The sequence below is a fragment of the Rhinolophus hipposideros genome (genome assembly GCF_964194185.1).
Source record: "Rhinolophus hipposideros genome assembly, chromosome: X".
NCBI lineage: Eukaryota > Metazoa > Chordata > Mammalia > Chiroptera > Rhinolophidae > Rhinolophus > Rhinolophus hipposideros.
In genome coordinates, this window is record NC_138046.1 from 59,657,227 (window position 1) to 59,679,075 (window position 21,849).

The window sequence follows — 21,849 nt, forward strand, 5'->3', positions numbered from 1 at the left end:
CATAATGTGAGCATAAAATGATAAAGATCTAAATTAAACAATAGTCATAGGGATAGAAAGGGAAAAACAGATTCAAGAGATGTTTAGGAGACATCATTTACAGGATTTGGAAGTCAGCTTGGATTGGTGGACAGCTGAGTGAAAAGCATTAATGATGACATCGAGAAATCTACCTCAGAGAAATGAAATAGAAAATATAGGAAGAGGAGTAAATTCTGGAGAGGGAAATGTGAATTCAGTTTAGGTCATGTAAGTTTCAGTTACCTCTTAGGTTGTATGAGTTTAAGTTACCTGTTCTACATCCACACAGTAGATAGTTTTACATTTGAGTCTGAATGTCAGGAAAGAGCTGGCAGCATGTGATGATAGCTGAAGGTAAGTTCATGTGTGGGTTTCGACAGGGAGAGAGAGAATGGTTACTTGGGAAACAGCAATACTTAATACATTTAAAAACAGGAAACCTGGGAAGAGAGTGAGAAGGAATATACAGAGAGGTAAAAGGAAACACCCCTGGTTTCTCTTAACTTTGTTAAGAGAAGAAAGGAAAAAGAAAATTTTATAAAAGGTAGAGGTGACAAATGATGCATCGATGGCAAGAAAGATTAATTCACTTCACAAGCATTTACTGAGCGCAGACAATCTGCGAGATCCTGTTGTCGGGATATAGAGGACAGAAAGAACCCTTTTGATTTAGTATCAGTGAGGCCACAGATGACCTGCACTAGGGCAGATTCTGGGCTTGATGAGGACAGCATCCCCATGGTTACAAATGGCAACGACTTCAGGAAAGGATGGTACTGACACAGTGGATATAAAGGATGTCAGATGGATACATGTCTTATTAGGGAGACCACTTCAGGGACGGTGTAGGTGCCTGACCACTGCACTGTACACCTGAAGCTGAAGCTGAATAATATTGAATGTCAACTATAATTAAATATATATATAGTCATGGGATGTGGAGTACAGCATAGGGAAGAGACTCAATGGAGCTGTAATAGTTATATATGATGTCAGAGGGGTAGTAGTTTGGGGAGGGGTTATCACTTTGTGAGGGGTGTAAATGTATGACTATTATTAATGCATTGTTTTATACACCTGAAACTAATAAATAAAAATAAATAAATGAAAACATAACAGAGCAATTCTGGAACCTTCATGGACTAAGCTAGTATGGAAGCCTTCCTACTACAAACACCTGATAAGACTTGATAAAAGATAACCAAAGTTTTAAATACATGTTTAAATATCTATGCTCCCAAGAAACAAAGGGAAGTCCCTATATACCCAAGGAAATTGAAAGGTTGATTGGTAAGTACACAAACCAATACTTTGACAGCCATGTAGCATGGGCTGAGATGGGCGTGGGATGAAGTAGCAAGCAGAATCAAAAAGAGCCCACGCTAGCTAGGGGCTTTGTTTTTGTTTGTTTTGTTTTAAGTGCCATTTCCGCTTAATAAGCCAGTAGTTGAGCAACCTAAAGACCTTGGCTGTGATCACACCGGGATATTTTTGTGGAATTGGTGTAGGAAACGTGATTGGCATCTGGTATCCTTTGGCTGGCTCTCTGTCCTCATGAGCAGTTCCAGCATCAACTCCTCCAGGAGACCTACGGCTGGGGTGAGTAACGCAGGTATTTCTTCCCAGGTGGGAGCTCTTTGGTGAAGACTCGTTTAGGGAAAACTTTCTTGGCTTCCTCTTCAGGGATGGTGGGAAGGACCATCACACTATCTCCATTCTTCCACTAACCGGGGTAGCAACCCTCTTTTCTAATGTCAGCTGGAGAGAGATAACGACTCTGAGAATCTCATCCAAGTTCCTGCTGGTGGTAGCTGGGTAGAGGATAGACAGCTTCAGTTTCTTGTCAGGACCAAAAATAAACACTACTCGAGCCGTCACAGGCATGTCCTTTTCATCCTTCTCTGCTGGCTTCAGCATGACCAGAGGGTGGCGAGGTCCCAATGCTGATCATCAATGATAGGAAAAGGTAACTTTTCTATGGGCTTCTCGCCATTTGTAAGCATTGATATCCTTGCTCCAGGCAAGACAGTCTTCAATGCTGTCTACTAAAAGGGCAATCAGCTTAACGTTCCTCTTGGAAAATTCTGGTGCCAGCTTTGCAGCTCTGCAAAGCTCTGATACACACTGGGGTCAAGTCCCAAGGGTGGGAGAAGAGAATACCCCATGAGTTTCCCAGATAGTTGTGGACACAGATGTGGCCGACAGTAGCATTGACTTCAAAGTAGAGAGCCTTGTCCCCAAGAAGGAGACCTCCAGGCATGGTGGCAGCGATGACACAGGAGGATAAGGAAGGCTGGTTCTGACAAAGTAGGTGATACAGCGAAATTGGGCCTGGAGGGAGGCTTTGATTTTAAATACCCACGAAAAGGACTAGAAACAAGCCCTTGGGCCCACTCAGGGTGGAGGCAACAGAATTGAGATGGATGTGATTCCAGAAGAAATTAATCAGAATGGACTATTAAAGAAACTGAAAATGCTGTTGAAATATCTACTCTTCCACATATAAATGCAATCCTAATCATTAACAAAAATAATGGCATGATTTTAAGTTTTTTTCTCCAAACCTCAAAGAACACTGTAATATACAAACTCTTGAGGAGTTTAAAAATGAGTTCAATCTCTCCAACTCAGTTTTTAGAACTACTGTAACCAAGGACTATACAAGAAATGAAAATTACAGGTAATCTCATTTATAAACATAAATACAAAACTCCAAAATAAAGTTGCAGCAAACAGAATTAAGTAACAAACATTAAAAATAAGTAAATAAATAAATTAAATAAAAATCATGACCACTTCGATTTTAACCCTAGTGTTTCTGGAGTTTCATTATTTTTATTACATAACAGTCCTGTCTCCCCCTCAATATACACATGCAGCTACAAGGGTCGCTCTTTCGAATAGAAAATATAGTGACCGTGATTTTTTTCTGTCCAGGCTCAAGATGTTATGAATTAGAAACTATGTAGAAACATACCATTCAACTGACTAGCTTAATGAAAAAGACCTTTCTAGAAGAAGTCCATGTTCTTTCAATAAGTTAACCAATAGGCTGTCAATATTTATTTTCGTAGAAGGAAAGGAACTACATTTTAGAACCAGTAAAGTGTTTTTGCTTCTAACAAAAGACATTTCTCCATCTAGGCATCAAATGACTTTTTACATTCACAACACCCATTTTTTAAACTCTCAGAAAAGTGTTAAGGAGTGTATGAATGCATATAAATATAAATTCTTATTGTGTAATAAATAACATGCAGTTTTAACACAGAAAGGCTACAATGTTATCTGAATTTTATACTCAAATGAAAATTGCAGCAACTATCCATGTTGGAGATAGACCCCTGTTTAATGCCATAATTTAAACCCCACATCTTCATTCCGTTGATTGTACTGGGTTTTTATTTTGAAGGAAAAATAGTTTTTTCCCTTTGTGAAAGAAGTTCATACTCTGCTTCCTGACCGCTTCCAAACTATTTGGAATTACACTTCATACTTTCAAAATTTATGCCCACATGTTACAAATCTAGAACCTCTGAATGTGGTTGACACACTGTAGGGCTTCATATCATATTGTAATGTCCTGGTTAACTTGAGAGAAAGGGATCATCTTACAGGTGTTTTGAAAAAATTTAGAAGTCCTATTTAAGAGAGGACAAATAGCTTGTTTGTACTGCATTAGTTGGTCAACCTGTATTGAATGGGCACCTGCTTTGTACCAGATATGATGCTGGATGTGGAAGATGTAGCACATATTATGTCAGTTTTCACCCTTGCTCTCATGGACTTTGTTGACTGGAAACAGCTCTTGTTTCCAGATTCTCCTGACCTGCCTCGGCCATTGAAAGCAGCCAAATGTATATTTTCTTCTTTTGCCTCCTTCCCAGGGACATGCTTCTAGTCCAATGCAAAAGATAGAAAAACAAATATTGGCACTAAATGATAATACTACATGTGGCTCTCTTGCTCTTGTGCTAATAATAAAATGTGGTACCTAAAGAAGGGACAAGGAGTTGCCATGCCTTTGATACAGCAGCTCAGAATTAATTCCTACATAATTTATAGGAGGTTTTTTATCTTGGTTTTGTTTGGTTTTATCAGGAATGCTAGATATGGACATTTGGTGACATTTCTCCTCTGCCTATAACACTTCAGAAGGGACAATTTACATGGGATTCTCTACAGTTCACAAATAAACTGTTTGAGACTTTTTGTCTTCTACTGCATTTAATAGCCACAAATCTAAGAGTAACTATATGGCATGAGGGAATTCTAGGTCCCGTTTTAAGATTGCTTTCTTCAAAATCAGGGCTTTGTTTCACATTAAATGATATGAATGTAGTTAACACTACATTTAAAAAAAAATAACCACATTATAAGTGTCCCTAAATAAAAACAAAAAGGATAGTAAAGAAATAAAGTATGCATAGTCCTGAATCTGAGCTTGATATGTCTTCATGCATTAGAAAAAAAATAAATAAATATGCTCATACATAAACTTTTGCTTTTATCCTATGTCTTCTTACTTCCATATATTACAAACACTTACCATAGAAATTTTTACTTCCAAACATAATTTTTAATAAGTTTGACCTTAGAGAGAAAACAAAAATTTACCTGAAGTATTGAGGTATCAATCTAGATTCTGTTCTAAATCTGCAGCTAGGATTTATAGATAGCCACATTTAATATGACCTAATTGTAATTCCCATAATATTAGGAGCATGGTAGTTGATGGAAAAATATTAGATTTGGATCTGGAGACCTGTGTTTCAGTTGCTACTTTCTGTACTTTAATCTTGGTCGAGTCACCTCAGCTCTCCAAGCTTCAGTTTCTTAGTCTTTAGAAGAGAGAAAATACAATTTGTCTTGCAAACCTCATGGAATGGTTGTGAGAATCCTATAAAAGAATGTGCTTTGTGACCTAAGGTTATGTCTACAAATGTAATGTTGCCTTATTCACATATTTATTTACAAGTATATTAACAAGTATATTGTAGTTACTTTGGATTGTTTACTTAGGATGAAAGAAATGTGGAAGTCTCTTGTACCATTGCACAGCCTATCCATCCCTTTTGCAAATGTGATCGAGCTTGACATATTCTAGTATCCATAATGGGTGCTACACTGCTGTGTACTTTGTACTTTAAGGAAAATACCTAGAAGAATGTCTTCACATTTGAGTGATAGTTTCAAGTTTTCATTTTCTTCTAAACGCAGGGAGACAGGTGTTTCAGTGTGCCAAATATGTGCATCATTTAAACGTAAAGTAAATGTGTCATATTCCTCCAAATGTAAATAAAATGCTGTGTTTTAAAAGATTAGGTCTAGTGGTATTCTCCACTCACAGGAATATATACTGCTATTTAATTGCTAACAAATTGTCAACCTCTCTCTCTCTTCATTTTTTATCCTGAAAACTGTGTGCATAATTTATTTTCTACTTTTAGTGGAAGTTATAATACAAGCACTAAGTGTTTTGATGTAAGAATATAATTCTGGTCAGCGAAATAAATATCCTTTGACATCTGTGTATCCAATTCTTATAAATCCTTAATCTCTTGTGACTCCAATTCTTATAAATCCTTTTATCTCTTGTGAATCTTCTCCTGGCTCTCTCTTTCCTCTTGTTGAAGTTTTTCTATTCTGCAACCATCCCACTCTCTCCACCTCCCAACCACCCTATGATTCTTTCAGATTCCTGTTTTATTGTGTCTGCAATATTTTCTTCTCTTCCAGTGCTTTCTACAATAGGCTCTTCTTTACAAAATAAGATCTAATTAAATAAAATCGTCTTCTGGGCAATGGGGGTTTCCTTTGTTCTACTTGGTTTTGTTTTACTGCCTTTGCAATATGGTGATCTGTGTCAAGAACATTTAAGTCAGGAAAGTGAAACTAAATCATTTCCCCTGTCGACATTATCTACAATGGAATGTTTTCTCACCCAAACTGTTCATGTTTTTTCTTTGTTTGTTTGTTTGTCAACATGAGGGAGGAAGGGAAAAGGACAAAACAAGAAGTAAGATCAAGAAGGTGTGGGGCCAAGGAAGGGAATCGAATGCTGCAATGGAATGCTAACCACTCTTCACCACCATTCTAGCAAAGAAGGGCCAAGACTCACAGAATCACTAGTCTGGGGTCTGTCCATTTTGTTTCCAATATAACTTTCATAGTTCCTAGAAAAAAGAACGAGGTGAAATATAATCCCTGCCATAACTCCTTTCACCCTAGCCCCAGCTCTGTACTGAAAGTAGTGACATTATTGTAGAATGTCAGGTTGTTCCCACAGGAGTGCCTTGCTCATGCACTGTTGCAGGACAGAACTCAGCCTGCTGCGTACAATGACTTTACAGAGCTGCTCACTTAGAGGCTGCCATGGATATGACTATGGCAGATGATGGTACAGTCTCAAATTGAGAGTTGTTTTCTGAATACATTTTTGCTATTTATAACCAAGTGTGATCCTTCACAGGAGGAACATTTTTTTAAAATGCCAGTTTGAAAAATGATGCACAGTTTATTTGCAGTTTGTATTCTCAGGAACATCTTGGAATATACATCAGTATAACCAAGTATATAGACATTTGAAATAGTTTGGGGTTAAAATGTTCAAGGCATTCAGAGACATGAGACAGGAAGAAATATTTAAAGAATAAGAAAGGAGTAACCATATTTAAGTGAGTCAAAATTAAATAGCCATCTTTTTTATTTCTTCAGAAAAACAAAGAGAGAACATTTCAACATTTATTCTAAGTAATCAAAGGATTTGGCATTTTGCGACCTCAATGTACAGACTATTGCATGTTTTTTTGCTAAAATGGATTCTGCTTCAATGTGTCTCACTAGCAGTTTTCCCTTCCTCTTTCTTTGACAAACACACACACACACACACACACACACACACACCCCTCTTAAAGATACACTTTATTCCTTCCATGTGCCAGAGTAAATCTCTAGTTTGAAGGAATATTTAAGTACTGAATTTAAGTCTCGCCATCCCCGTCAGTCCTGCTGTTCTGACCAGTGTTAGATAACACATCAATGACCTGAACTGAAAGTTCCAAAACCCATAGAAACTTCTACTGCCTGTGACTTACTGTCACCGACATTTTGATGCTGATATACTGCAGACAAAATGCGAAAATGCAATTCTAAATTGCAAGCATTTGGATTTGTCCATTTAATTCAGGCATCACCTTAGTTAACGCTTACCTTACTGTACTTATGCAAAAAGAATAGGGGAGGATGGGACAAAATGTATTTTCATTCTGCAATAAATATTATCAGAGCTTTGCAGTATTAAAATCAGTGCATGTAGAACAGTGCAACTCCAAACAGTAAGCTGAAGTTGCAGTCTGGCAAAATAAGCCCTTCAAAGCTCATGAACTTACTGCTTTTCACCTGGTGGATTCTCTCCATCCCGAAGCTGAGTGAGTCCATTAAGCTTACATAACATATGCTTAAAGGTAAAACGGAAAGCTGTTAAAAAATAAACTTTTTAAGTTTCTGAATCAGGAGTGTGCATTATGTGCTGAAAACTTAAATACACCAGGAATGCCACATACATTAGTGTAATAATGATAATCACATTCACATTTTAAAGCAAAACATTTAAAAGTACATTTCCTTCACAGTACTAAAAAAAAAAAAAAGGAAATCAGTATTCTGTCTTTGCTCTAAAAGAATTGAAGTGAGAGTATCAGTCAGGGAGTACTCCATGCTTTGCAAGTGCTGTTATCAATTCTTATAAATCCTTAATCCAGCTCTTGATAGGCAGGTGAAGAAGAAATTGATTTTTTCAGATGTTTGGTATAATGAAGTACAGAATACAAAAAAATGTAAGCATGTGTACATATTTTCATAGATGTAGGATCTTATGTATTTCAGTATCCAATTTCTTGCAAGGAAAATAATGACAGTGCTTCCATCAAAAGTAGTAAAGTGAGTGTTACAATGTGTGTGTAGACCCATGATATCATGGGACATATTGAATAGTGCTGGAGCTGACTACATGCTCAAGCACTTTAAAGAACAATTCAGCCATCGGCCCAATCCTAGAAGAGCAGGGTGAGGTAAAGAGATCTTCATTTAAACTTTCAGAGTGCAGTTTTAATGGACCCTCAGACTAAGATTTAACCTCATTTGTTCAAACTCTGAAATGCCTGGTGCCATGACTGTTGCAAGAACGTCAGAGTCTGCAGCCAAGTGTAAGCGAGTGAGTCTTTCTTCCAAATGTCCTTTGACCTTTACACAGTTTTGATTAAAATGTAGTAAAACAACTCAAGAGAATAACATTATTGTTTTCCTGATTAATCCTAGCTTTCATAAGAAACTTTGTCATTAAGAAAAATTAACCTCTTCTCAACAACAGACCATATACTACTATGCTCTTCCTTTTGAAAGGGGTGTCTTCCGAGTTTTCATCTGTTAAAGATTATTTCCTCTTTGTCACTAGACCACTCGCCCTACAGTTGTGGTTAGGAAAGTGAATTATTTGCTTCCTGTTATAAAATGAGTTTGAGCTTGGTTCCCCATGACCCACATTCCCATGACAATAGCCACAGTGACCTTGCCTTAAGGTCCAGGAGCAGATGAAGCCACTGTACAGAATAAACTCAGATTTCTGGTGCCGATTTTTTCAGGTGTGTTTTTCACGTTTCAACCTCAAATCTCTCTCTTACAAAACAGATGATTACAATCTTGACAAAATATATCTATAGATGGTATTCCTTGTATCAGATCCACCCAAATAAAAAATAGAAAAACATTTGTTTGTTTTTTTTTCCCTTTGGAACAGACAATCAAAAGAGTGACAAAAAAAAATCAGTCTGTAGACTGATTACCACCAGGGAAATTGAATCAGTAATCAACAATCTCCCAATAAACAAAAGCCCTGGACCAGATGGCTTTACAGGTTAATTTTACAAAACGTTCAAAAAAGAATTATCACCTATTTTCCTCAAGCTCTTCCAAAAAATCCAGAAGGAGAGAAGACTCCCAAACACTTTTTAGGAAACTACTATCACCCTGATCCCAAAATCAGACAAAGACACCAAAAAAAAAAAAAAAAAGAAAACTACAGGCCAATATCGCTAATGAACATAGATGCAAAAATCCTCAACAAAATATTAGCGAACAGAATTCAGCAATACATTAAAAAGATCATACACCATGATCAAGTGGGATTCATTCGTGGTATGCGAGGGTGGTTCAACATCCGCAAATCAATTCATGTGATAAACCACATTAACCAAATGAAAAATAAAAATCACATGATCATATCAATAGATGCAGAACAAGCATTTGATAAAATCCAGCAGCCATTTATGATAAAAACCCATAAGAAAGTGGGAATAGAGGGATCGTATCTCAACATAATAAAGGCCATATATGATAAACCTACAGCTAACATCATACTCAATGGGGAAAAGCTAAAACCATTCCCCATAAGATCAGGAACAAGGCAAGGTTGCCCACTTTCTCCACTTCTACTCAACATAGTGCTGGAAGTTCTAGCCACAGCAACCAGACAAGAAAAAGAAATAAAAGGCATCCAAATTGGTAAGGAGGAAGTAAAATTATCATTATATGCAGATGATATGATACTATATAGAGAGAACCCTAAAGACTCCACCAAGAAATCATTAGAGCTGATAGATGAATTTAGTAAAGTAACAGGATACAAAATTAATATTCAGAAATCAGTTGCATTTTTAAATACCAATAATAAAACATCAGAAGAAGAAATTAAAAAAACAATCCCATTTACAATTGCTCCAAAGACTATAAAATACCTGGGAATAAATTTAACCAAAGAAGTAAAAGATCTGTACTCAGAAAATTATAAGACACTGAAGAAAGAAATGAAAGAATATAGAAATAGATGGAAACACATCCCATGTTCATGGGTAGGAAGAATTAATATAGTTAAAAGTCCATACTGCCTAAGACAATATACAGATTCAAGGCAATTCCTATCAAACTACCAATGACATTTTTCACAGAAATAGAACATATAATCCTAAAATTTATATAGGACCATAAAAGACCCCGGATAGCCTCAGCAATCTTGAGAAATAAGAACAAAGTGGGAGGTATAACGATACCTGACATCAAATTATACTACAAGTCTACAGTAATCAAAACAGCATGGTACTGGCATAAAAACAGACACATAGATCAATGGAACAGAATAGAGAGTCCAGAAATAAATCCATGCCTGTATGGCCATTTAATCTACGACAATGGAAGCAAGAATGTACGATGGGGTAAAGACAGTCTATTCAATAAATGGTGCTGGGAAACCTGGACAGACACATGCAAAAAAATGAAGCTGGACCACTTCCTTACACCATATACAAAAGTAAATTTAAAGTAGCTTAAAGACTTAAATGTAATATCTGAAATCATAAAATACCTAGAAGAGAATATAGGAAGAAACTTCACAGACATTACCCGGAGTAAGATTTTTACTGATATATCCCGTAGCACGAGGGAAGTAAGAGAAAAAATAAACATGTGGGATTACATCAAACTAAAAAGTGTTTTCACAGCAAAGGAAACCATCAATAAAACAAAAAGAGATCGTACTGAATGGGAAAAGATATTTGCCAATGATATATCTGATAAGCGGTTAATATCACAAATTTATAAAAAAACTCACTCAACTCAACTCCAAAAATACAAACACCCAATTAAAAAATGGGCAGAGGACTTGAAGAGACATTTTTCTAAAAAGGACATACAGATGGCAAACAGACATATGAAGAAATGCTCAACCTCACTAACCATCAGAGAAATGCAAATAAAAACCACAATGAGATATCACCTCACCTCAGTCAAAATGGCTATCATCAATAAACCAACAAACAACAAGTGCTGGCGCGGATGTGGAGAAAAGGGAACGCTTGTGCACTCTTGGTGGGATTGCAGATTGGTGCAGCCACTATTGAAAACAGTATGGAGGTATCTCAAAAATCTGAAAATGGAACTACCTTATGATCCAGCAATTCCACTCCTAGGTATCTATCCGGAGAAATCCAAAACTCCAATTCAAAAATCTTTATGCATTCCTATGTTTATTGCAGCACTATACACAATAGCCAAGACATGGAAACAACTGAAATGCCCATTGGTAGATGACTGGATTAAGAAACCGTGGCACATTTACACAATGGAGTATTACGCATCCATAAAGAAGAAAGAAATCTTACCATCTGCAACAATATGGATGGACCTAGAGAACATTATGTTAAGTGAAATAAGTCAGACAGAGAAAGACAAATACTATATGATCTCACTTATATGCAGAATCTAAAGAAAAGAATAAGTGAATTAACTAATCAGAAACAGTTTTGGAGACAAAGAGGAAAAACTGAGGGTTGCTAGATGGGCGGAGGGGGTGGGGATACAGGGGAAGGTGACATTAGAAAACAGTCAGTAACCACAAGATGGCCACGGGGTTTTGAAAATTAATTTGAGGAATGTAATCAATAATGTTATAAAGATTTTGTAGGGAATCCGATGGACACGTGTCCCATTTGGGAGACCACCTCAGGGATGATGTAGATGCCTGATCACTGCACTGTACACCTGAAGCTGAACAATAATGAATGCCAACTATAATTATATATATATATATATATATATATATATATATATATATATATATACATATATATGTATATATATGTATGTACATACTTACAAGAAGCAGAGTACAGCATTAGATATAGAGACAGTGGAAATGTAACGGCTAGACGGATAGTGGATGGGGGGAGAGGGGTCCACACAGTGTGAGGGATATAAATGGTAAACGTCTAAGTATTACTTTGTCTTGTGCACCTGAAACTAATTTTAAAAAAAAATCAGTTTGTAGAGACTTTGGCACCAAATGGTGCCCAGGAAATTACTCCGAACTTCAGTATTGTAATGGACTCTAAATTTTCAGCAACTGAAAGCCACACTGTATCAGCCAATCGGTAATAAATTTGAAACACCAGAAGATGATTTCACAGAAAGAGATCGCAGGCATAGAACAACTTATTTCTAAGATCAATGGGACATTATCTGTCTTACTGGAAAAGGACACACTTCTGGAAAATAAAGTAATGCTCTTAGAAGGCAGAACAGAGACTCTTTTTAATATCTTTCTCCTATTCCATCTTAGAGGAATGGGGTGAGAGTTAAATGGTGTAGGTCTCTTGGAGGTTTTAAGACGGAAGCTAAAAAATAGCATTTATAATTCCAACTTTTCTGACTCTCAAATTTTTTGAATTTATGAAAAATGCTTAGCATTTATATCTGCTTAATGTAATCTATCTGTCTATCTATCTATCATCTATCTATCTATCTATCTATCTATCTATCTATCTATTGCTTATGTATTTTAGAAATTCCCATTACAATAGTTTATACTTCTTTAAGTTATGCACACGCAATAGGTAAGCATTAACACATGAAAACAAAATACGCCCTGGTTACCTAACATAAGGAAAATTAACATTGAGTAGACCCAATTACAGGTCAATAAACTAAGGTTTTAGCAATTAGAATAGCAAGGAGATTCCAATGTCAAGAATCATTTTGGGAAAATACCATGCTTTTCCTTTAAATTTTCAATTATACAAAGATTAGAGTCTTCTTAATTGTCCCATTTTTTCCACAAAAGAACTTTTAAAGAAAGGTGACATTTGGGGGGAAAAACAAGGGGCTATCTACGTCTTAACAGATTAAAATCAACATGTAAGATTTTTGCCAGTTTATAAGTAACCATTTGTATAATTACCTAATATAAACTAACTCCGTATAATAACAAATAAAGCAAGTGAGCTCTTCCACGCTAGCCATTTTCTTTAGCATTTTGTGTTGTTTATTCAGTCATTCGTTCATTCAGTATTGATTTACCATATTGGGCACTATGCTTGACAGTAGCGATACAGAGTAGAAATAAGGCAACTCTCCATCTCAAAGAAGCTCACAGTCTTGCGGATGAAAGACTAGTGGCAAAATTTACCTTGGTCATCTGAAACTGATGAAATTAAGGCCTTTGGGTTCAGGCTTGCCCCGAGAGAATGCAAAGTAGAATCATAGATCAGAGACCACCTTGAGAAATTCATCAATAAGTAAAATGTTCTCAATACTTGATTTTGAACTCTGAAGGAAAACAAAATGAGCCCCATACGACCTGAGCAAATTCTCTGAGCAAAGAGCAACCACTGCCAGTACTGATCCACCTAATCCCAGGATTACAGGAGATCCCAAGAGAAAGAGGAGGTTTGTTTTAAGTGGGATTTTGCTACATGAGAATTGCCTGAAGCCCTGTGGGCTCCCTTGCAGAGCTTTTTTCTCCATACAAAGGCATTTGCTATTCCTTTGCTCAAATAGGTTTATTACATATTTGAACCCTCCTGGTGGTGACATCAGTGGCATAGAATATAGAAATTCAACAATAGATTTTTTAAATGCAATTTTAGTTTTCTCAACCTGTTGTGCATTGTGTATAGTTACACATTTGGCGAAACACTGCTACTGAATGAAGTGTCTTAGGGCCTTTACAGAGTGCTTATCTGATACTATTCAAAAAACGGAAACTCTGCTCAGCTCTATAAGATAAAGTCAATCTAACCTTGCCTGTGGAGGCGCATATCTTATTTAGAGGATGTACAATTCTTGCATTGCAGGCAATTATGAAAAAAATGTGGATTTCTGCTAAAAGGCTCTTACCATTCAAATTTTATTTGTCAAAGCAATTTTGGTGCATGAGGAGTTGTATTATTGGTGTGTAAACCAGGTACATAGTAAGCTTTCATTTTATATTTACAAGTGTAAAATGTAAAATGAAAGTTTACTATTTCTTTGAAGACAGTATGAAGTTAAAAAAACATTAAAAAGGTTAAACATAGTGAGGTGTTTCCTGCCCTGGGGCGAAAAAAAAGCGATATTACCAGTTAAGAGCTAAAAAGCTATCAAATTTATTTTGCCTAGAATATGGTACCTAATTCATTGTAGATATTTAGTATAAATTATAATCCAGGAATTAATCATCTTTGGATAAATTCACTATTACTAAATGATGATTGTTTTCTTCTGCTATTTCACTTTCTACTCCTTCCTTTTGCCTCTTTTTGGTTTAGTCCCAGGGCCAGGGTTCATAGTTATTCAGCTGGCATACACATATACTATCATACTGTTTGCTAAAATATTGAAATTCATACCAGTTGATCAATGGCTGTTGCCATGTTGGGACAGTTTTTTCCTGCGAGTACAGCCGCTAGGAGCTTTCCATCCCCCTCCTCCTCCAATACCTTATTGGAGCAGTTTCCTGGGAGCACAGCAGTTAGAGGCTTTCCTGTCAAAACAGTGTTGAGCGATCACAGTTAGGGATGGACCTCCCCGGCACCCGGCCAGATTTAACCAATCCCTAGCGCAGCAATAGCAATGGCACAATGCCCCCAAACCCAGAGGCCTAACCCTATAAAACAAAGCGTCCAATCCCAGTAAGTGCTCAGTCTTTGGGAAAAATCCCGCTGAGCCCGCCGGCGTAATAAAGCTGGGTTCTCCCTGATCTCTGCGTGTCGCTTGAGTCTCTCAGTCCTCACTGCTTTTCTGCAACAGCCCAAGTGCCACCCCACTACCACAAGGACCTATACCTTCTTTCCACAGCTTCCATCTTCCCCAGTACCCTGTAACTGAAGGGGTAGGGCCTGGTAGAGTTGAGGACTGGGGTTGTTAATCCAGGACCTTTTTCTAGTGCCATGGCTAGCTTCTGAGGAGTTGGTATCTATGTTTTCCCAGTTACTGCATTTTTTGAGCCTCTCTTTTTCCTAGCTCTCCAGATTTAAAAGTGGTTAGTCAGAGATGGTTCAAGCAATATTTACTTTCAATGGTTCCCTGACCTTTCAGTAACTTCCCCTGACTCCCAGCTACTCTGCCCTAGCTCTACCATTCTACCTAGCAAAATATACCTGTCCTATGCTCAAATATCTGACTCATTTACCTGGATTATGGTGACATTGGTTGATAATGTATGAATGTGTTGCTCTCAAGACTATTTGAATTTTAACAGATAACTCATGGGAAAAAGATATTTTAGTACAAAATAATAATTATAACCATCTCCCATGTTATGTCTACTAAATACCAAGGAATATAGTAGTTGCTTTAGCTGTAACTCTAATACTTATAATCCACAGTTTACAGATGAGAAAATTGACTCTCAATAGCCTAAGATAGTTGCTTAAAATCACAGAGGTGGTGAGAACCAAAGCTAGGATTCAAAATCAGGTCTTTCTGTCTCTGATACTCATGCTAATCTATCCCCATGAGACCTAATAGCAGAATTTGGGTGGCACTCAGTAGCAAGATGGAAGGAAAGGAATTTTAGTGGTTGATGCTGAGAGGGAAGTGGTAATTCCAGTAATTCTCCCTTTAAATTATTAATAAATCATTAAGGAGGTGCCTCTTTTGCCTCCATGTAAGAGCACACCTGAGGTTGAACTGGAATCTGAAAATTTAAAGAAAACAGTGTTTGCTACTTAATCACAAAATCATACAGCCTTAGAGTTGGAAGATACCTTAAATATAGTCTAACCTCTGTGACAAATTAACCATGGCAGATGTCCTCCAACATCTTCTTGACTATTTGGGGGGATGAGACACTTTCTTCCTCACAAGGTAACCCATTCTATCATTGGACATATTTGATTACTTAATTTGTTTCCCTTATGTTAAGCCTAAAATGGCATAAAACAAATTGAAATCCTTCAAAGAAATGTTTCTGTGTATGTGTTTATATATAATGTATATATAGCATGACAACAGTATATATAAATACATTTATATATTTCTCACGTCTCCCGTTTTCCAGATTAAACATCACAAGTTTTTTCAACTATTTCTTATATGAAGTGAATTTTAGATAAAGTATGATATTTAATGTGCCTGCAATTGTTTGTGAAGAAGTTTAATTTTTGTTTTGGGAAGAAAAAGGCTATGTGGTCAAATAAGTTTGTGAGATGTTGTCCCATGTTTTCTATGGGATTTTGATGATTCGTTGAAATTTTATATGCATTATGTTTCTGCAGTTGTGGAGCTAGCCTCCAATTCCCTTGATTTTTAGTTCAGCATTCCCTATGAGTCTACTAAATCCATGTTCTTCCCAAACTAAATGAGAGAGAGAAGAGAGAGAGGGGGGGGGGAGAGAAAGAGAGAAAGAGAGAGAGAGAGAGAGAGAGAGAGAGAGAGAGAGAGAGAGAGAGAGATTGAATCAGAGGTACGTATTAAGTTAGAGACACTCTGGGGTTAGTTATAAGGAGTCAGTTGCTAGGTGAGGGTGTGTGAGATTGACAAGTGTTTCAGGAGGTGAATTCAGAAGTGCTTCTGGGAATGTGTCCAAGCAGAACAGAGGTATGAAAGCATTTGTAGTCATTGATGATGGTATGGGCACTAGCCTGGACCTAAAAAGTACCTTCAAGGTCACTTTCTGGTTCATCTCGTCTCAAATTACATCCACTTACAACTTTGTGTAAAAAGTGATTGTTAGAATGTTGGATGTGATAGACAAAAATTGACATCACCATAATTTGTTCAGCAATTTGGCCAAACATGATCTCCAGTGTACAGTTTGGGAATTTCAGAAGCAGAAGTATGAGAACTTGACTAATAGCATGGTGCTCTGGATGAACGAAGAAGCTCAACTACTTGGAGTTTCAGTTTTACCTCCACCAGCAGGCTTTCCTATCATCTGAATCTTATGTTGATGAAACCCTCAATATTGGATCTATGTCTCCATAATCAGCTACCTACCAATTGAGATGAATACCTGTCTCTCATGTGTACAACAAACGAAGCCACCACTGTTAAGAGAGTACTTCAAGTGGCAGCAGATATGAGATTTCAAACATACTTACTAATGGAACAGCTCATGACTAATGAAAAAGGTGATGGTCAAAAAGTTCATAACTGTGTACTTTAAACACCTTTTTTCACAACATAGTGGTGGTATTATATACCTGGACAGCTCAACTAACTGCCAAATGGGACTACATTTTGGCATTGTGGCCCTTCTCCACTGGCGAAACCAACTTAGCTTCAGCCATGTGTTATGGCTGTGCTAATTGGACCAATGAAAACTTTCTACTTGATGATGGTGTTGATAAAAAATTAATTTGGTGGTAGAAAGGTAAAATTCATGATAAAAAATTTCATGATGGAAATTGCAAAAGCAGTTCTAGGAGGAACTACTTGCCAAATCAATAAAAAAATGAGGAAAGGGTAACAAGATAACAGTTACTCCATTAGTTATTACCAGTAACACCAACATGATGATCATGTACAGTGGTAATCTGGCCAATTTTATTCATTGTCAAGCTTTAAGGGACAGACTCATTAAACTTAATTTTGATGTCTGCTTACCTGGTAACTGAGGAGTCATTGGTGCTCCTGGTATAGTAGCAATCTTCAGAGGGCAAACGCCTCTGTGATGATGGATGGATCCTTGTTATTGATCATGTCATAGAGAGATGTGGTCCAAACTTCTATCTAATGACATGGCTTTAAAATTTGGTGAATCAATATTAGACAATACACTGATGGGATCAGACGGTTCTCTCCCCTATCTGGAAAATTTGCCTCCTCCCAAGGAACAAATCCCAGAGTGATACTTTTCTGCTTCTCCTGATTTGATGAACCTGATGTCAGCTGAATGGCCAAATGACCCCCAAGACTGGAGACAGGCCAAATGGGAAGTAGAGGAGTTTCTTAATCTCCGTTAGCAAGGTTTGTTTGCTTGGGAGGGAATTAAATATGTCTAAGCTTCTGCTCTTCAGGTACAGACAGCACTAAGTACTATTTGGGATAATTTTAAACAGTTTGAAAGAAGAATTCAGCCAGTGGCTTACTGTGTGGAGTCATTTGCATTCTGTGCTTGAGAGTAAAGAGCATTTATCAATTTCCTATCTTTATCAAGAACTTACTGAGAGGTATTGTATACAAAGACTCCATTCTGAATGTCATCACTCAGTGGTTGCACAGCACACTGCTTCAGGTGAGTCTCACGCTGGTCAAACCATCCTGAATTGACTGGAGTGGATGCAAACTCTTTGGGGGTGGGGTGGAGGTGGGGGCTGTTAATACAGGTACTTGGTTAAAAAGAAAAAGGGAAAATAATGAGCTTGACTTGCCTGCTATTACAGGCAAAAGACACATTATTACAGAAAAAGCTACATTTATCTTTGAGACTGAAAGACCAGAAACTGGTCCACTGTCTGTTGCTGAACACAAACCAGATCCTATCTCAAATATGGCTCCTTCTGGACATGTGGATTCCAGTCCTGTATCTGCTAGTGTATGGATTCAGATGCATACAAAAGGACCATATCCCATGAACAACAATGTTAGTGTGGGCGAGCTTGGTAGTGGTGGATGTAGTCTGCATATTACTGCATAACCTAATATTTCAGGTAAGTATCTCATTTCAAGGCTGCTGGACTTATTTAGGCTGAAATGATAGTTGTCATGTGATCATACTTAAGGACCATCATGAAAGGCTTCCTATTCTCTTTCCATCTTAACCAATCTGAAATCTCATGTTTGTGATCCATTCCCTTTAGAAATAAATCACTGTCATCTTAAAGCCTTTTGTGAAATGTGAATATTTCATCTGTTCATTTTAATACAGAAGGTCCTGGAATAATAGCATTTTGTTCAACTTGGCTTCATTATAATGTTGACAAGATGCCATAGGAACTTAACTCTTGTTTATATCAATTAGCCTATATCAGTTAGCCTAAAATTGGTTTTATTATACGTCAATTTGCTTAAAGTCATAGAATCTATTGAGGACATTAAAGTGAGGACTTACTGTATATTAAACTATCAGTATTTCAGCATGGCTTGATTCATCATTCGTTTTTGTCAACAGGTAGTTATTGTGCACCTATTATAGGCCAGGAAGTGTGCCAAGTGCTGCAGAATATATATAGATAAAGAATATATCGATTCTACTTCTAAGAAGTAAAAATAGTGGAAATAAGACATGTACAGATATTGATAATGAAAAATTGAAATCAATAAATACTATAAGAGAGAATTATAAGCATTATACTAAAACTTCAGTAGGAGTTCAGTTGGTAGGATGATTCAATCTTTTATTTAGTCATTTTTTAAACAAAAAAATTATAGGTTTGTTATGTCTCAGATATCATGCTGAGTTCTGAGGAGAAACAGATAAAAGGGATGGTTCCTGCCCTTGAGGGGCTCAGTTTCGAGGGGGGAGGTAAACAAATCAACAAATAAAAACAGTAAAGTAAATGAACGAATGTGAGAATAAAGCTATGCAGAATGAGCTTTGGGATCACAAAGGAAGGTCATCTCAGCTCGTCCAAATTTAGTTGAAGGTGGACCTTGTGATGGTGGAAAGCTCTATAGAGGAAAAAACTGTAGAGATGATGACTGAAGGAAAGGGGAAATAAAAGTCACTGCAGGAAGAGATGACAGTTGGTTCAAAGGGACAGAGACCTGAGAGGGCATGGGAAATCCAGGAACTGAAAAAGTTCTGTATGCCCAGAGTCAAAAATATAAGTAGAGTGAATACAGGACATGAGACAATAGAGGTGATCATGATCAGGCTTAAGACCATGAAAGGCCTAGACATTTTACTGTAAGTAAAAGAGAGTCAGACACCAGTTTTATGGCAAGGGAGAAATCCAATGCTAAAGACATCAGTGTGGTTGCAAACTGAGATGAGAGAGAGACAGAGAGAGAGAGAGAGAGAGAGAAAGAGAGAGAGAGAGAGAGAGAGAGGAGATAAGGAGAGAGTGATAGAAAGCAAGAGGCTGAGAAAAAGGAAAGACTGGAAACAAGAGCCATTAAAGAGAGGAAGTCTTGGTGGGATGCTATGGTGGGGGTCCTCATATTAGAAAGCAGTAGAGAGTAATGAGAACCTGAAATTTCATTCATTAAATAAAACAAAAATTTAATAAATTTCTAGAAAATGCTAAACATTATTCTAACTATTGGGGATATACACTTTACTTCCCTGGAGCTCACAGCCTGGTGAGGGTGGCAGATGTTAACCTAAATATCAACCAAAATATATAGTTAACAAAATAAAGTATTATTAAGGAGAGGTGCATGTACCACAAGACCACATAACAGGGATGTATGATTAGGTTCTTTGGTTACAAACAACCAAAATTTATTTGGGTTAACATAAGCATAAATGAGAAATGTTGGAAGGACATGGGGCAAGTTGGTATAAAGAAGGAATGGCTGATAAACCAGGGATCCATGAGAAAGGAAGCAGAGCCACTGCAGGCATCCAGGTAGCTGGTACAAGGTCTTCAGATAAACTGGCTCGATTTTCCATCTCTGCAATGCTGCTTATAGTACACATTCCTGTGAGGGAGAGTCAGGGTGGCCTAGTGCAGGTCACAGTCCCATTACTAGGTTAGGGAAAAAGAGATTACCTCGATTGATAGTCCAATCAGTGCTGCATGCATGGGGGAAGGAAAATCTCAAGAAAACCAAGCTGCATTCCCCAGAAGCAAAATGGTAGTGGTGTTGGTAAAAACAGAAGATTTCTACTAAATAGAAGAACTGGACTAAACCTCAGTGAAGGTTTCCTGGAGGAGAGTTATTATTGAACTGAGATATGAAGGATTAGGAGGCATTAACTAGAGAAAGATTGGGTGTGCATTTCATCAGGGGGTGGTTTCTTAGGCATAGAGAATGCACAGTGTGTGCTCATATGAAATGCTAATTAAAGACAAAATGAATCCCTTAAAAATTTGCCTTTTCAGTGCACATTCAACGTCATGCATGGATTATTCATTAGCAATCATCTTCATTATCAGCAGCATCACTACTACCTCTAAGCATGGGAATAAAGTACACAGTCTCTGAGTGTCAACAAAATTATCTACACATCCTCCCTTATCAGACACTTGCTTATGGCTTTAAAGAAAACATTGGTGAGGAATTCCGAGACATCATAAAAATGGCAGTGTGAGGTGAGCCTCTGTAAAGCTCCCCTGGAATTTACAACTAATCAAATAATGATAAATCCACAAAGGACTCCCTGCACAGCACACAGGCAAGATGAAAGGCCCGCTACTGAATTCACCTAACAGGTGGGAGAATCGCGCGAGAAGGGAAGGGAGAAGTGCAGAGAAGGCAGGGGCAGGACGCAGACCTAGCTCAGTGCTCCGAGCTCGCTGATTCCCGGAACTACTGCAGCTGTGGGAGGGGGAAGAACTCAAACTGCTAGGGCTCCGCTTATGGCCCACAGGGCTGAGGGAGCAGCATATAACACGGCTGAACACAACGCTCACAGTAGAAACCTCTGAGAAAAGACTGAGGGAAGAAGGCTAAAAATGGTGGTATAGACCCTCACTGCCTAGCAGAGAACCAAAGCCTTAGGCACTGAGACTAGCCGACCCCTCCCTACCTTCCCAGAGTTCGACCCGCCCCCACCTGCCCAGTGCTAGAAGCAAAAGAGTAGCACTGTCAGATCAAAAGAACAAAATATTTGCTGTTCTGAGAACTACGGACCGCAGACACAGATTCGCAGCCCAACTACTTCCGGCAAAAGGGAGGGAGCTGTGGAAGAGGGACCGGCTGCGGTGGTGGTCACCGCCATTGCTCTGGGCCACCTCTCACAACTCACTCCCCCCCTGGCCACACCTATCTGGGCGGATCCCTGCAGGAGTAAACAGAACTGCTGAAACATACAGGCTCTGAATCTGGTGCAGAAAGAGCTTTGGAACTTCAAAACCTCTCCTCATCCCCACAGAGACGAGGCGCCCTATGACTCAGGCGAACTGTTAA

At 37.9% G+C, this 21,849-nt stretch overlaps 1 pseudogene across 1 annotated transcript; it reads right to left on the reverse strand.

Annotated features, from left to right (window-relative positions):
• Positions 1-1,609: 1,609 nt before the first annotated feature.
• LOC308495401 (peroxiredoxin-6-like) lies at positions 1,610-2,281 on the reverse strand (annotated as a pseudogene). The gene has a single exon. The product of its transcript is annotated as a peroxiredoxin-6-like (transcript).
• Between the last annotated feature and the right edge of the window lie 19,568 nt (positions 2,282-21,849).